We start from the raw sequence: 14793 nt of genomic DNA, 5'->3' as shown, positions 1-14793 counted from the left end.
TTGGTCCCTATGGCAGTGGTTCTCAACCTTTTTTCAGTGATGTACCCCCTGTGAACATTTTTTTTAATTCAAGTACCCCTTAATCAGAGCAAAGCATTTTTGGTTGAGAAAAAAAGATAAAGAAGTAAAATACAGCACTATGTCATCTGTTTCTGATTCATTAAATTGTATAACAGTGCAAAATATTGCTCATTTTTAGTGGTCTTTCTTGTACTATTTGGAAAAAAAGATATAAAAATAACTAAAAACTGGTTGATAAATAAACAAGTGATTCAATTATAAATAAAGATTTCTACACATAGAAGTAATCATCAACTTAAAGTGCCCTCTTTGGGGATTGTAATAGAGATCCATCTGGATTCATGAACTTAATTCTAAACATTTCGTCACAAAATAAGAAATCCTTATCATCAATATTTATGGAACATGTCCACAAAAATCTATCTGTCAACACTGAATATTGCATTGTTGCATTTTTTCACAGTTTATGAACTTTAATTCATATTTTGTTGAAGTATCACTCAATAAATATATTTCTAACGGATTTTTGCATTGTCGCTATTTTTAGAATATTTTTAAAAAATCTCACGTACCCTTTGGCATACCTTCAAGTACCCCCAGGGGTACGCGTACCCCTATTTGAGAACCACTGCCCTATGTACTGCAGTGGTATTTAATAGTAATACACTTTTCCACCACTTGTGGCAGTAAAGACGATCCCAATGCGGAAGAAGTCTGGAGCTAAAGTCATGAGAAGTTTCTCAGGCGCAAAAATTATAACTAAAAAGGTGAAGTTGTATGTTCAGTTGCACTTTAATTGTATTGACAATTTATTTAAGACACATTTTTACTGTGTATTTAGTTTATTTATTTTAGTACAACATATTTGTTCATACATCTTTGTCATTCATACATATATTTTTGTCATCTAAAGCCTAGGGTTTATGTTAGTAACAAATCATATTTGATGTCAAACACGTGGTTTTACATCATTGGACAAGATTGTTAACCTGTTAAAGTGTAAATATGGTAGATAGAATATTTGAATATGATTAAAATAAATATAAGATGAGTAATTCAATGCTAATATTTGAGTAGGTCCTGGAGCCCTGGGGCTCAAAAGTCTAAAAGGTTAAGAACCTTTGACCTTGACCACAAGTGAGTGTTATGAGTAGATAAAAAATAATTTAAGTATATTTTTTATAAAATTAAAAACATTTTATTTGTATCTGATATGAAATACATGCACCTATCATTCTCTAGGAAAACTTATGTTAAAGTACCTTCTCTTTTATCTGTTTTTGGGCTTGGATATGAAATCCTCCAAATTGGCAGCTACATCCATCCATTTTCCTTTTCAGGGTTGCGGGGGGTGCTGGACAATTTTTCATTATTTCAGCAGAACATTAAAAACATTGTTCTTGCATCTAACCTATTGTTAAAAACAAAACTCTGGCTTCCTCTCTGGAAGTGGCAACATGCACTTGCTAACCCATGTACGCTTCCCTCCGTCATGGTGACTCACAGTGTGGTAATCCAGAGTACTCCAGCGCCTCTTAGTGGGATTTTTTCTGAATTTATAGTCCGATTATCAGGAATAATGATATCACACATACATTAAATATATTACATAGGCTGTAGATTCTACAGAGCAGAAAATAATGAAGTCATAAATGAACAGCCAGTCAGCCATGCCCTCAACTCAGCCTTAACTAAGTGCTGCCTGCTAAGGGCACTCAGATAAGCACACTAAATCAGAGAGGAAATACTCGCCACTGCCTATCCTGGTTTCTACTCTTAAATTCCAGAAAAAATTCCAGAGAAAACTATACTTGTCACTTCTTGTTCCGGTTTCTACTCTGAATTCCACCTGTGTAATCAAGACTTAAACTGCTAAGTTTGTTTAGTTCTCCTATATAAATTTTCCCGTTCATGCTGAAGTGTTTTGTTTTTTTAACGTGTTTAAAGTTATGCACTTTTCTCTTACTATTCGTATTCTCCCACTTGGCGTAAATTTGACAAAGGTGCTTAAGTTGTGAGTGAAGGCTAGGTTAAAGGCCTACTGAAATGAGATGTTCTTATTCAAACGGGGATAGCAGGTCCATTCTATGTGTCATACTTGATCATTTTGCGATTTTGCCACATTTTTGCTGAAAGGATTTAGTAGAGAACATTGACGATAAAGTTCGCAACTTTTGGTCGCTAATAGAAAAGCCCTGCCTTTGCCGGAAGTATGTGCGCGTGACGTCACGAGTTTTAGGGCTCCACACATATTCACATTGTTTATAATGGGAGCCACCAGCAGTAAGAGCAATTGGGACCGAGATAGCGACAATTTCCCCATTAGTTTGAGCGAGGATAGTGAAGGACTAGAATGAAGAAAAAAAAAGGCAACGGCTTTGGGCGGCGGCAGTGTGAGCGTTTCACATGTAATAGACACATTTACTAGAATAGTTCTGGAAGATCCCTTATCTGCTTATTGTTTTAATAGTGTTTTAGTGAGATTTTAAAGCTTGTAAAGACATACCTCGAGGTCGGATGGCTGCGCTGAACACGCAGTGTCTCAGAGAGAAGCCGAGGAGCCAAGCTCACAGCTGCCTTTTAAACAGCTACTGCAGGACGACGAATAATCCACTGATGTCTCCGGTAAGATGTATATCACAATTTCCCCATCCAAAAACATGCTGGTTGACGTAGAGAAAACATGTTCGCTTGACCCTTCTGCTTCACAACAAACAAAGAAACACCGGCTGTGTCTCGGTGCTAAAGACAGCTGCAATCCACCGCTCTCCACCAACAGCATTGTTCTTTATAGTCTCCATTATTAAATGAACAAATTGCAAAAGATTAAGCAACACAGATGTCCAAAATACTGTGTAATTATGCGGTTAAAGCAGACGACTTTTAGCCGCGAGTGGTGCAGCGCTATTTCCTGACAGTCCGTGACGTCACGCCTACGCGTCATCATTCCGCGACGTTTTCAACAAGAAACTCGCGGGGAATTTTAAATTGCAATTTAGTAAACTAGGGCTTCACGGTGGCAGAGGGGTTAGTGCGTCTGCCTCACAATACGAAGTTCCTGCAGTCCTGGGTTCAAATCCAGGCTCGGGATCTTTCTGTGTGGAGTTTGCATGTTCTCCCCGTGAATGCGTGGGTTCCCTCCGGGTGCTCCGGCTTCCTCCCACTTCCAAAGACATGCACCTGGGGATAGGTTGATTGGCAACACTAAATTGGCCCTAGTGTGTGAATGTGAGTGTGAATGTTGTCTGTCTATCTGTGTTAGCCCTGCGATGAGGTGGCGACTTGTCCAGGGTGTACCCTGCCTTCCGCCCGATTGTAGCTGAGATAGGCGCCAGCGCCCCCCGTGACCCCGAAAGGGAATAAGCGGTAGAAAATGGATGGAATTTAGTAAACTAAAAAGGCCGTATTGGCATGTGTTGCATTGTTAATATTTCATCATTGATATATAAACCATCAGACTGCGTGGTCGGTAGTAGTGGGTTTCAGTAGGCCTTTAATACTAGTGTGGCAGGTTTTTCCATGACGCCTTTTTTGCTGTGTGGAACATGGAGTTTTACTAACGCTTGTAATTGTCGTTGAAAGATTACTATTTAAATTTAAAAAGGGCGATCCAATCCAGGCTGCGCTAGATGCTGTATAATGTGTCGTTATGGTGACGTATGCACGTTACAACAGCTTCTTCTTTCTGGTTTCATGTACATGATAATCTGTAGCTGTACTTATTATTATAAACACTCTGATGTTATTGTGATGTTAAGATATCTTTTTGGTTTGTAAAGACGTGGCATGTAAGAGCTTGCATTGACTGCTGTTTGTTTGTGTGTGTGTGTGTGTGTGTGTGTGTGTGTGTGTGTGCGTGTGTGTGTGTGTGTGCGTGTGTGTGTGTGTGTGTCTGTGTGTGTGTGTGTTGAAGAATTGACAGTTGACAGATTGTCATTAGCTGTAATAAATTAATTGATTAAGTTTGATCAAATGTTTCCGTTGCTACGTTATTTACGAACTGTTCAGCGAAACAATTGTCGATGAGCACATTGTGTCCTTATTATAGCGTTTCATAGACAATATAGTACTGTATTAATGTTTTCTGTTAAATAGTCGCATACTTCAATGTTGACCTCACGATAGGGCTAGGCGATATGGCCTTTTATTAATATGTTAATATTTTCGGGCCATGTCACGATACATATCTCGATATTTTGCCTTAGCCTTGAATTAACAATGCATTTAATCACAGCAGTATGATGATTCTATGTGTCTACATTAAAACATTCTTCTTCATACTGCATTAATATATGCTCATGTTAAACTTTCATGCAGAGAGGGAAATCACAACTAAGTCAATTTACCAAAACTGTATTTATTAAACAGTTATTAAGCAGTGGCACAAACATTCATGTCATTTCCAAAACAGAAAGTGCTAGATTGTCAGAGACATTTTAAAACAAGCTACGGGTGCACTTTTGTGCACGATGTCACTTAGATGACATATCAAAACAACACTAAATCAAAGTGCACTTTTTGTACAGAACGCCACTACAATAGTTTAAAACAAATAAAGTGCACTTTTGTGCATGATGTCACACAAGATATTCCAATAACTGCCAAATAAAAATGAGCTACATATTAGGAAATCAAATAGTGTATGTCCTTCGCTATGTGGTAGTTTACTGCAGACGTTACCTCCTTCTGTTGTTGACTACTTTTTTCATACGGTGTTGATCTGGAATCGGTTGCTTGATCCTTTTGTTGGTGTGGCACCGAACGGAGATGTTGACATGCGGAGTTTCAAGCATTCCTCATTCTCTCGCGGGTGACTTTTCAAAAGCTACAAATTAGCAGTGCTGCTACTTTTTTTAGCAACGCTTTTACTGCATACTTGACATATTACGGTTGTCTGTTCGACATCTTCCCGTTTGAAGCCAACCCACCGCCAGACGATGGATCCCATGCTGTTTTTCTTGGGAATTAATTCTTCCTTAATTTGTTAACAGATTCGCACCTTCTTTCTCTTGTATTACCACTCGCACAGCTCCGCCAGCACCTCAGCTAACGTTATCCATTGTCGATACCTCTCTGCTCTGCGAGGGTCTATGACGTTGCACACGCGACAGAAAGTGACGTATGTAAGAAGGTGCACTTGTTTTATGTCTCTGTGAGAAGGAGAAACTAGAAAGAGTGAGAAGAACCTGTAGTGTAATGCCCGCAGCTAAAAGCAACTGCGTGAGAACGTATACTCGAATATCACAATATAGTCATTTTTTATATCGCACAGAGACAAACCCGTGATATATCGAGTATATCGATCAGCCCTTACCTCACAATCAGGCCGAAATGTATTAAAGGGAAAATGCACTTTTTTTTTTTTCTTCCTATCTTCAAAATCATTATGAGAGACAAGAACACACAATTGCTGCTGGAAGTCGGAAGTGCGTTGCTATGGGAACGGAAATCAATGCGCTATGGAAACAAGTTCCAGTAACAAATAAAATTACCCCCAAAAAATTGTGAATATTTTACATATTAACGATGTATGTTATAAATGTGTCTGTTACTACTTTATATGTATACTTCCAGTGTGTATATAAAACATTGATGGAGTGTTTTTAAGTGGTTTCACAGGGTTTAAAAGGCTACAATGGTGACTCCCATTAGCCGCATCTTGGATGTGTGTTTTTTTTCTTTAGAATCCTAAAAAAAAAAAAGACGTGTTCTTTTAAATGGGTTAAATGATAAATGGGTTGTACTTGTATAGCGCTTTTCTACCTTCAAGGTACTCAAAGCGCTTTGACACTATTTCCACATTTACCCATTCACACACACATTCACACACTGATGGAGGGAGCTGCCATGCAAGGTGCCAACCAGCACCCATCAGGAGCAAGGGTGAAGTGTCTTACTCAGGACACAACGGACGTGACGAGGTTGGTACTAGCTGGGGATTGAACCAGGGACCCTCGGGTTGCGCACGGCCACTCTTCCACTGCGCCACGCCGTCCTTTTCTATCGTAGGATTGTGAATGAGAGGCAAAATTCCAAAATAAGTGCAGTTCCCCTTTAAGACCACAGGTTTTTTTCTATTTAGTAAATGTTTTTGTTGTATTTTGTTTTCCATCCATCCATCGATTTCCTACCGCTTGACCCTTTCGTGGTCGTGGGGGGTGATGGAGCCTATCTCAGCTGCATTTTCAAGCGGAAGGCGGTGTACACCCTGGACAAGTTTCCACCTCATAGCTGGGCCAACACAGATATACAGGCAACATTCACACTCACACCATCCATCCATCCATTTTCTACCGCTTATTCCCTTTCGGGGTCGCGGGGGCGCTGGCGCCTATCTCAGCTACAATCGGGCGGAAGGCGGTGTACACCCTGGACAAGTCGCCACCTCATCGCAGGGCCAACACACTCACATTCACACACTAGGGCCAATTTAGTGTCGCCAATCAACCTATCCCCAGGTGCATGTCTTTGGAGGTGGGAGGAAGCCGGAGTAGCCGGAGGGTAGAACATGCAAACTCCACACAGAAAGATCAAACTCAGGAACTTTGTATTGTGCACCCTGTGTCACCGTGCTGCCCGCATTTTGTTTTGGGTCTGTTTAAATACATATTAAATATGTATTGCGAGTAGGGGTGTAACGGTACGTGTATTTGTATCGAATCGGTTCGGCACGTGGGCGTATCGAACGAGTTCGGAAGCAGAAGTCTTCAAAAGCCCATCCATTTTCTACCGCTTATTCCCTTTCGGGGTCGCGGGGGGCGCTGGCGCCTATCTCAGCTACAATCGGGCGGAAGGCGGGGTACACCCTGGACAAGTCGCCACCTCATCGCAGGGCCAACACAGATAGACAGACAACATTCACACTCACACACTAGGGCCAATTTAGTGTTGCCAATCAACCTATCCCCAGGTGCATGTCTTTGGAAGTGGGAGGAAGCCGGAGTACCCGGAGGGAACCCACGCATTCACGGGGAGAACATGCAAACTCCACACAGAAAGATCCCGAGCCTGGATTTGAACCCAGGACTGCAGGACCTTCGTATTGTGAGGCAGACGCACTAACCCCTCTGCCACCAATAAGCGGTAGAAAATGGATGGAAGTCTTCAAAAGCTGCTCTGCTTTCTGCCTCTGTCTCTGCCTCATTGTCCCGCCCACACAACCATCTGATTGGTTACACACAAAGCCAATCAGCAGTGCGTATTCAGAGCGATGTAACAGCCAATCAGCAGTGCGTATTCAGACTTTTTTTTTTTTTTTTTTAAAGGTTTATTTATAAATTTCAACAATTACAAACAGTAAGACAAACAACAATATACAACATTATAAAACATTATGAAAACAGTACAAAACAGCGCCAGGGGGTTGTAAGTTCAAAATAATAAAAAAAGAATACAAACATATATATATAAATAATAAACAAAATGCAAAGCCGTAGGCTTATTCAGATTCATCAAACAACTTAAATTTGGAACACAGCATCATAGTTTTCACAGCTTTTTTGTTGTTAGAGGTAGAGAGCGTTTTAATGTAAAGTTCCAGATCTTTTTTAAAGGCACAAAAGATAGGACGGGTATTAAGAAACTTACATTTATGAATATAAAACTTAGCCAATAAAATAATGAGGTTGCAAAGGTAGAATTCCTTTTCAAATGTTTGTTCATACAGTGTAAAACCAAAAAATCACATCTTTAAAGTAAAGCACAAATTTGTCATAAATATTGTCCAGGATGAAGCGACAGATGCCCTGCCATAGTGATCGAGTGTTTTCACAAGTCCAAAACAAGTGGTTAACAGTCTCTGGGTGCATGTTACAAAAGGTGCAGGTAACATCAATGTCCTTTTTGTATCTAACCATCACAGTCTTTACAGGGTAATAGCGGTGGATGATTTTAAATGATATCTCTTTGACTTTGTTGGTAAGTAAATACCTGTTAGGAAGGGACCACGTTTTGGTCCAACAGATGTCATTTACAACATTATTCCATAAGGAAATTACATAGGAGACAGACACACAATCATTTTGGAATAAGCTGCGGATTTTTCTGTTATTTTTTTGATCAAAGCAAAGTTTCCCCACGGGAGTGTCAAGTGGATCATTCAGAATTTTTACAGCAGAAAGAGGAGGTGTGTAAGCCCTGTACAGACTTCAGAGCGATGTAGTCAATGCTTTAGCGTCGAGCAGAGATATTTGTTTAGCAGGGGAGGAGCGGACTCAAATTATACTAAACACTTCCAAGTCACAACTATTACAAACATCACTATGAACCCGTTGACCTTCTAGAAACTTAAACTGCAGCTCAGCAGCTCAGCTCGCTCACAGTATAGGCTTGAGATGAAGGCTAATTAGCTTTTAGCGTAACGTTAGCTCATTTTGCTGTGTGTGTGTGTATGTTGTCTGTCTATCTGTGTTGGCCCTGCGATGAGGTGGCGACTTGTCCAGGGTGTACCCCGCCTTCCGCCCGATTGTAGCTGAGATAGGCGCCAGCGCCCCCCGCGACCCCGAAAGGGAATAAGCGGTAGAAAATGGATGGATGGATGGATGGATGTGTGTATGTGTGTGTGTGTGTGTGTGTGTGTGTGTGTGTGTGTGTGTGTGTGTGTGTGTGTGTGCGTGCGTGCGTGCGTGCGTGCGTGTGTGTGTGTGTTAGGAGCAGCAAAGCCCTGTCTGTCTGTTATTTCATTGAATTCTATTGTGTTTAGGGATGAATAGTCTCTCCTATTGCAATTGTACTATTTTTCAGCTATAGTTACATGAATCATTAGTAATGTAGCAGCCCAGTTTTGAATAGCAGTTTCCCTGCTATCACATGTTGATAAAAATACAACATTTACATAATAAAAGTCAACTACAGGCTTCCCAAACGCTGTAATAAATTACGCATGATGAGTTGACATGAAGAGTTTCAATGGAAACTGTTTAATGTTGCACTTTTTATATGTAGAAGAAAGGTTTTGTCATTTTATTTAATCAAAGCAACAACTTGAGGCAGTTTAATGTGGATTAACGTGGGCAGAATTATTATAGTGTTCCCAATGTTAATAGGATAAAGCCATTGTTTACAAATTTGGTAAATAAATAACCAAAAAATGTATATTTTGTTGTTTTCTTATTGTACCGAAAATGAACCGAACCGTGACCTCTAAACCGAGGTACGTACCAAACCGAAATTTTTGTGTACCGTCACACCCCTAATTGCGAGAATGAGATGTTTTAAGTGTTCTTTCTTAATCCATAGTCATGTTTAAAGACGCTAGTATTTTCCAATGTAGTGCGTCTCATCGTGATCTCCTTGCTTTTATCTTATGTCCACTGGTAAACTCTTTGTTTTGTCTCAAGGGCTCCTGTTGATCGGCGCACAGAGCTGTTTTGGCAAGTTGTTATCTGATTTGAAGGCCTTAGCTGGGTTCCTTTTTGGGCGAGAGGGGAAGTTTCGCCCCACAAAAACCGAATCCTTTTGTTTGGATTTAGACCTCTTCTTGCTGAGGCTATTGTCACATTGTAAGGGCTGCTCTCCTGAAGCTTTAGTTAGACTTGGTAGTGTACCATTCTGTCTCTGGGGTCCTTTTTACTCAACATATATGTCATCCAAAAGATCTTGGGATCAACCAGTGTGTTTTTTCCCCTGAGAGGAAGACTGGTCGCGCGCAGCCATTTGGGGGCTCCGTGAGGATTGGACGTTTCTTGCACTCTTTTGGACAGACTCACAAGGCCGAAACAGAAATCAAGGTAAGCAGAGCCTTTTGTAAAATCTGCATTAGGAGTCTGTCCTGCAGTCTTTAAGTCAAACATTGTTTTGGACCACATGGACAGAATTGTAGTATTATAGGAATTTTGAGTGTATTTTTGACCTTACCCGCCTCTTCATAATAGTGGTAAATAGCGGTCTAGACTACCGTGACGGGCTGCTTCACTGACCAGTAAGCAAATAGGCTACCCTGGGTCGTCGGTCTTAGCCTAAAAGAGCAACGGGTTGGAGTCAGTTCGTATGATACGATAAATTCTGCGGTTGGAGGCCATTTGTGAAAGTACAATAAAGATTATTTGGTTCCCTATGGCACTAAAGCAGTGGTTCTTAACCTGGGTTCGATCGAACCCTAGGGGTTCGGTGAGTCGGCCTCAGGGGTTCGGTGGAGCCTCTGCCGCGGAGGTCACCTTCATTGTCCATTTTTTATGGTGACTTTACATACTCTGGACTTAGACCAGTGGTTCTTGACCTGGCTTCGATCGAACCCTAGGGCATCGGTTCTCAAATGGGGGTACGCGTACCCCTGGGGGTACTTGAAGGTATGCCAAAGGGTACGTGAGATTTTTCAAAAATATTCCAAAAATAGCAACAATTCAAAAATCCTTTATAAATATATATATTGAATAATACTTCAAGAAAATATGAGTGGAAGTTCATAAACTGTGAAAAGAAATGCCACAATGCAATATTCAGTGTTGACAGGTAGATTTTTTGTGGACATAATCCATAAATATTGATGTTAAAGATTTTTTTTTTTTTTGTGAAGAAATGTTTAGAATGAAGTTGATGAATCCAGATGGATCTCTATTACAATCCCCAAAGAGGGCACTTTAAGTTGATGATTACTTCTATGTGTAGAAATCTTTATTTATAATTGAATCACTTGTTTATTTTTCAACAAGTTTTTAGTTATTTTTATATATTTTTTTCCAAATAGTTCAAGAAAGACCACTACAAATGAGCAATATTTTGCACTGTTATACAATTTAATAAATCAGAAACTGATGACACAGTACTGTATTTTACTTCTTTATCTCTTTTCTTCAACCAAAATGCTTTGCTCTGATCAGGGGGTACTTGAATTAAAAACATGTTCACAGGGGGTACATCACTGAAAAAAGATTGAGAACCACTGCCCTAGGGGTTTGGTGGGTCGGCCTCAGGCATTCGGCGGAGCCTCTACCGCGGAGGTCAAGACACACCCGACTGATCGTGTAATAAAAACTTCTCCCTATAGAGTATTATGGATACCCCCAAACAACGTTCCCTCTAATTTTCCATCTGATTTGCAGGTGTTTAATTTGTTGTGAGTTCATGCACCGTGTTGGTTTTGTTCTTTGAACAAAGTGATGTTCATGCACGGTTCATTTTGTGCCCCAGTAAAAAAAACATATAACTTTGACTTGGGGCAGCACGGTGGGGGAGGGGTTAGTGGGTCTTGCTTCACAATACGAAGGTCCCGAGTAGTCCTGGGTTCAATCCCGGGCTCGGAATTTGCATGATCTCCCCGTGACTGCGTGGGTTCCGTTCGGGTAATCCGGCTTCCTCCCACTTTCAAAGACATGCACCTGGGGATAGGTTGATTGGCAACACTAAATTGGCCCTAGTGTGTGAATGTGAGTGTGAATGTTGTCTTTCTATCTGTGTTGGCCCTGTGATGAGGTGGCGACTTGTCCAGGGTGTACCCTGCCTTCCGCCCGTTTGTAGCTGAGATAGGGTCCAGCTCACCCCGCAACCCCAAAGGAAATAAGCGGTGGAATATGGATGGATAGAACTTTGACTTGAATTTGAAAAAATATATATATATATTTTTTTTTCACTAAAGAAGGTTTTGGTGAGTGCGCATATGAAACTGGTGGGGTTCGGTACCTCCAACAAGGTTAAGAACCACTGCATTAAAGTGACACAATGGACGGGGGGAAAAATGTGATGACTGGTTACCATTTAATGATCAATTAAATGTGTTGTTGGCGACGATGGAATTAGCAGGTAGAGATAAAAAGGAAAATAGAAATGTTCTAAAGAAATGACCCGCGCCCTCAGCGAGGAGTCCGAAGGGTTAAAGGCCTACTGAAACCCACTACTACCGACGACACAGTCTGATAGTTTATATATCAATGATGAAATATTAACAATGCAACACATGCCAATACGGCCGGGTTAGTTTACTAAATTGCAATTTCAAATTTCCCGCAAAGTATCCTGTTGAAAACGCCGCGGAATGATGACGCGTATGATGACGCGTGCGCGTGACTTCACGGATTGTAGCGGACATTTTCTTGCAGCACCGATCACAGCTAAAAGTCGTCTGCTTTAATTGCAGAATTACACAGTATTCTGGACATCTGCGCTGCTGAATCTTTTGCAATTTGTTCAATTAATGATGGAGATGTCAAAGAAGAAAGCTGTTGGTGGAAAGCGGTGTATTGCGGCCGGCTGTAGCAACACAAACATAGCCGGTGTTTCTTTGTTTACATTCCCTAAAGATGACGGTGAAGCTTTACCATGGAACAGAGCGGTCAAGGGAACATGGTTCCCTACCACATGTCAACCGGCAGGTTTCAGTGAGAAAATGGTGGTAATATGTCGGCTCTTACCGTAGACATGAGCAGATAGCTTGCGTCTTTTCTCGTGCACCTGTCAAAGAAGCAGCTGTGGACTCTCTTACCTCCTCCGACCGGCCTCCTCCGAACGTGGGATGCTTCCATCGCGGAGGAGGGGGGAAAAAAGATCAGCCTGGCCCCAACGGCTGCCTTAGCCTCGTCGAGAAACGTGGCTTCCCTCAGAGACACTGGCGGTCACCACACCCCTCCGACTTTTAGGTACCATATAATCTCACTAAAACACTAGTAACACAATAAGCAGATGAGGGATTTTCCAGAATTATCCTAATAAATGTGTCTAATAACATCTGAATTGCTCCCACTGCCCTCGCCTTTTTTTTCTCTCTACCCCTTCACTCTAACTTTCCTCATCCACAAATCTTTCATCTTCGCTCAAATTAAAGGGGAAATCGTCGCTTTCTCGGTCCGAATCGCTCTCGCTGCTGGTGGCCATGATTGTAAACAATGTTCAGATGTGAGAAGCCCTACAACCCGTGACATCACGCGTACATCGTCTGTTACTTCCGGTACAGGCAAAGATTTTTTTATTAGCGACCAAAAGTTGCGAACTTTATCGTCGATGTTCTCTACTATATCCTTTCATCAAAAATATGGCAATATCGCGAAATGATCAAGTATGACACATAGAATGGACCTGCTATACCCGTTTAAATAAGTAAATCTCTTTTCAGTAGGCCTTTAAAGGGGAGTTAACAAAACTCCCCTTGTGAAGTTGTGAACTCAAACGTTTGGTGATTGAGAAAAGTAAGTGGAAGATATGGAGAAGTGAAGTGCAGGGAATGAACCTTGGTACGCCTCGCTCCTGGAATGTGTGCACTTGTGAATGTGTTATATGTTGATAGAATCTTCCAGCCAATGTAGTCTTTAACATAAGAACTCACCCTGACAATACACACTCTAGTACAGTAGGTGGCAGTCTGCACCTAATAATGCTGGTTGCGATCCACCGTAAAACGAAGAAGAAGAATAGTCATTGACATCATCACTGATATAGAGCACCTGGGAAGGACAGGAGGGAAGAATGTCCAGTCAGTCAAGCAAAAAAACTTAATCCAAATGTAATTGTGTGCTTAATCATGGTTAATCCAAATGTAATAGTGTGTTTAATCATGGTTAATCCAAATGTAATAGTGTGCTTAATCATGGTTGGTCCAAATGTAATTGTGTGCTTAATCATGGTTAATCCAAATGTAATAGTGTGCTAAATCATGGTTAATCCAAATGTAATTGTGTGCTTAATCATGGTTAATCCAAATGTAATAGTGTGCTTAATCATGGTTAATCCAAATGTAATAGTGTGCTTAATCACGGTTGGTCCAAATGTAATTGTGTGCTTAATCATGGTTAATCCAAATGTAATAGTGTGCTTAATCATGGTTAGTCCAAATGTAATTGTGTGCTTAATCATGGTTAATCCAAATGTAATAGTGTGCTTAATCATGGTTAGTCCAAATGTAATTGTGTGCTTAATCATGGTTGGTCCAAATGTAATTGTGTGCTTAATCATGGTTAATCCAAATGTAATAGTGTGCTTAATCATGGTTAGTCCAAATGTAATTGTGTGCTTAATCATGGTTAATCCAAATGTAATAGTGTGCTTAATCATGGTTAGTCCAAATGTAATTGTGTGCTTAATCATGGTTAATCCAAATGTAATAGTGTGCTTAATCATGGTTAATCCAAATGTAATAGTGTGCTTAATCATGGTTAATCCAAATGTAATAGTGTGCTAAATCATGGTTAATCCAAATGTAATTGTGTGCTTAATCATGGTTAATCCAAATGTAATAGTGTGCTTAATCATGGTTAATCCAAATGTAATAGTGTGCTTAATCACGGTTGGTCCAAATGTAATTGTGTGCTTAATCATGGTTAATCCAAATGTAATAGTGTGCTTAATCATGGTTAGTCCAAATGTAATTGTGTGCTTAATCATGGTTAATCCAAATGTAATAGTGTGCTTAATCATGGTTAGTCCAAATGTAATTGTGTGCTTAATCATGGTTAATCCAAATGTAATAGTGTGCTTAATCATGGTTAATCCAAATGTAATAGTGTGCTTAATCATGGTTAGTCCAAATGTAATTGTGTGCTTAATCATGGTTAATCCAAATGTAATTGTGTGCTTAATCATGGTTAATCCAAATGTAATAGTGTGCTTAATCATGGTTGGTCCAAATGTAATTGTGTGCTTAATCATGGTTAATCCAAATGTAATAGTGTGCTTAATCATGGTTAGTCCAAATGTAATTGTGTGCTTACTCATGGTTAGTCCAAATGTAATAGTGTGCTTAATCATGGTTAGTCCAAATGAAATTGTGTGCTTAATCATGGTTAATCCAAATGTAATAGTGTGCTTAATCATGGTTAGTCCAAATGTAATTGTGTGCTTAATCATGGT

General features: G+C 40.4%; 1 protein-coding gene across 4 annotated transcripts in view; it reads left to right on the top strand.

Moving 5' to 3' along the window:
* slc5a5 (solute carrier family 5 member 5) overlaps positions 1–14793 on the top strand; it is a 58088-nt gene that overhangs the window by 2538 nt on the left and 40757 nt on the right. Inside the window, exon 1 of one of the 4 annotated variants that reach the window (XM_061883355.1) lies at positions 9426–9749. The exons of the other annotated variants lie outside the window; for them this stretch is intronic. The gene's annotated coding sequence lies outside the window, so the exon portion shown is untranslated. Of the gene's footprint in view, positions 1–9425; positions 9750–14793 lie in introns of those variants that run through there. 4 annotated transcript variants of the gene reach the window in all.

The sequence above is a fragment of the Nerophis ophidion genome, linkage group LG22 (genome assembly GCF_033978795.1).
Source record: "Nerophis ophidion isolate RoL-2023_Sa linkage group LG22, RoL_Noph_v1.0, whole genome shotgun sequence".
In the NCBI taxonomy this organism is placed as follows: Eukaryota; Metazoa; Chordata; class Actinopteri; order Syngnathiformes; family Syngnathidae; genus Nerophis; species Nerophis ophidion.
The sequence above is the reverse complement of the archived record's forward strand: the minus strand, read 5'-3'. Positions and strand labels throughout refer to the sequence as shown.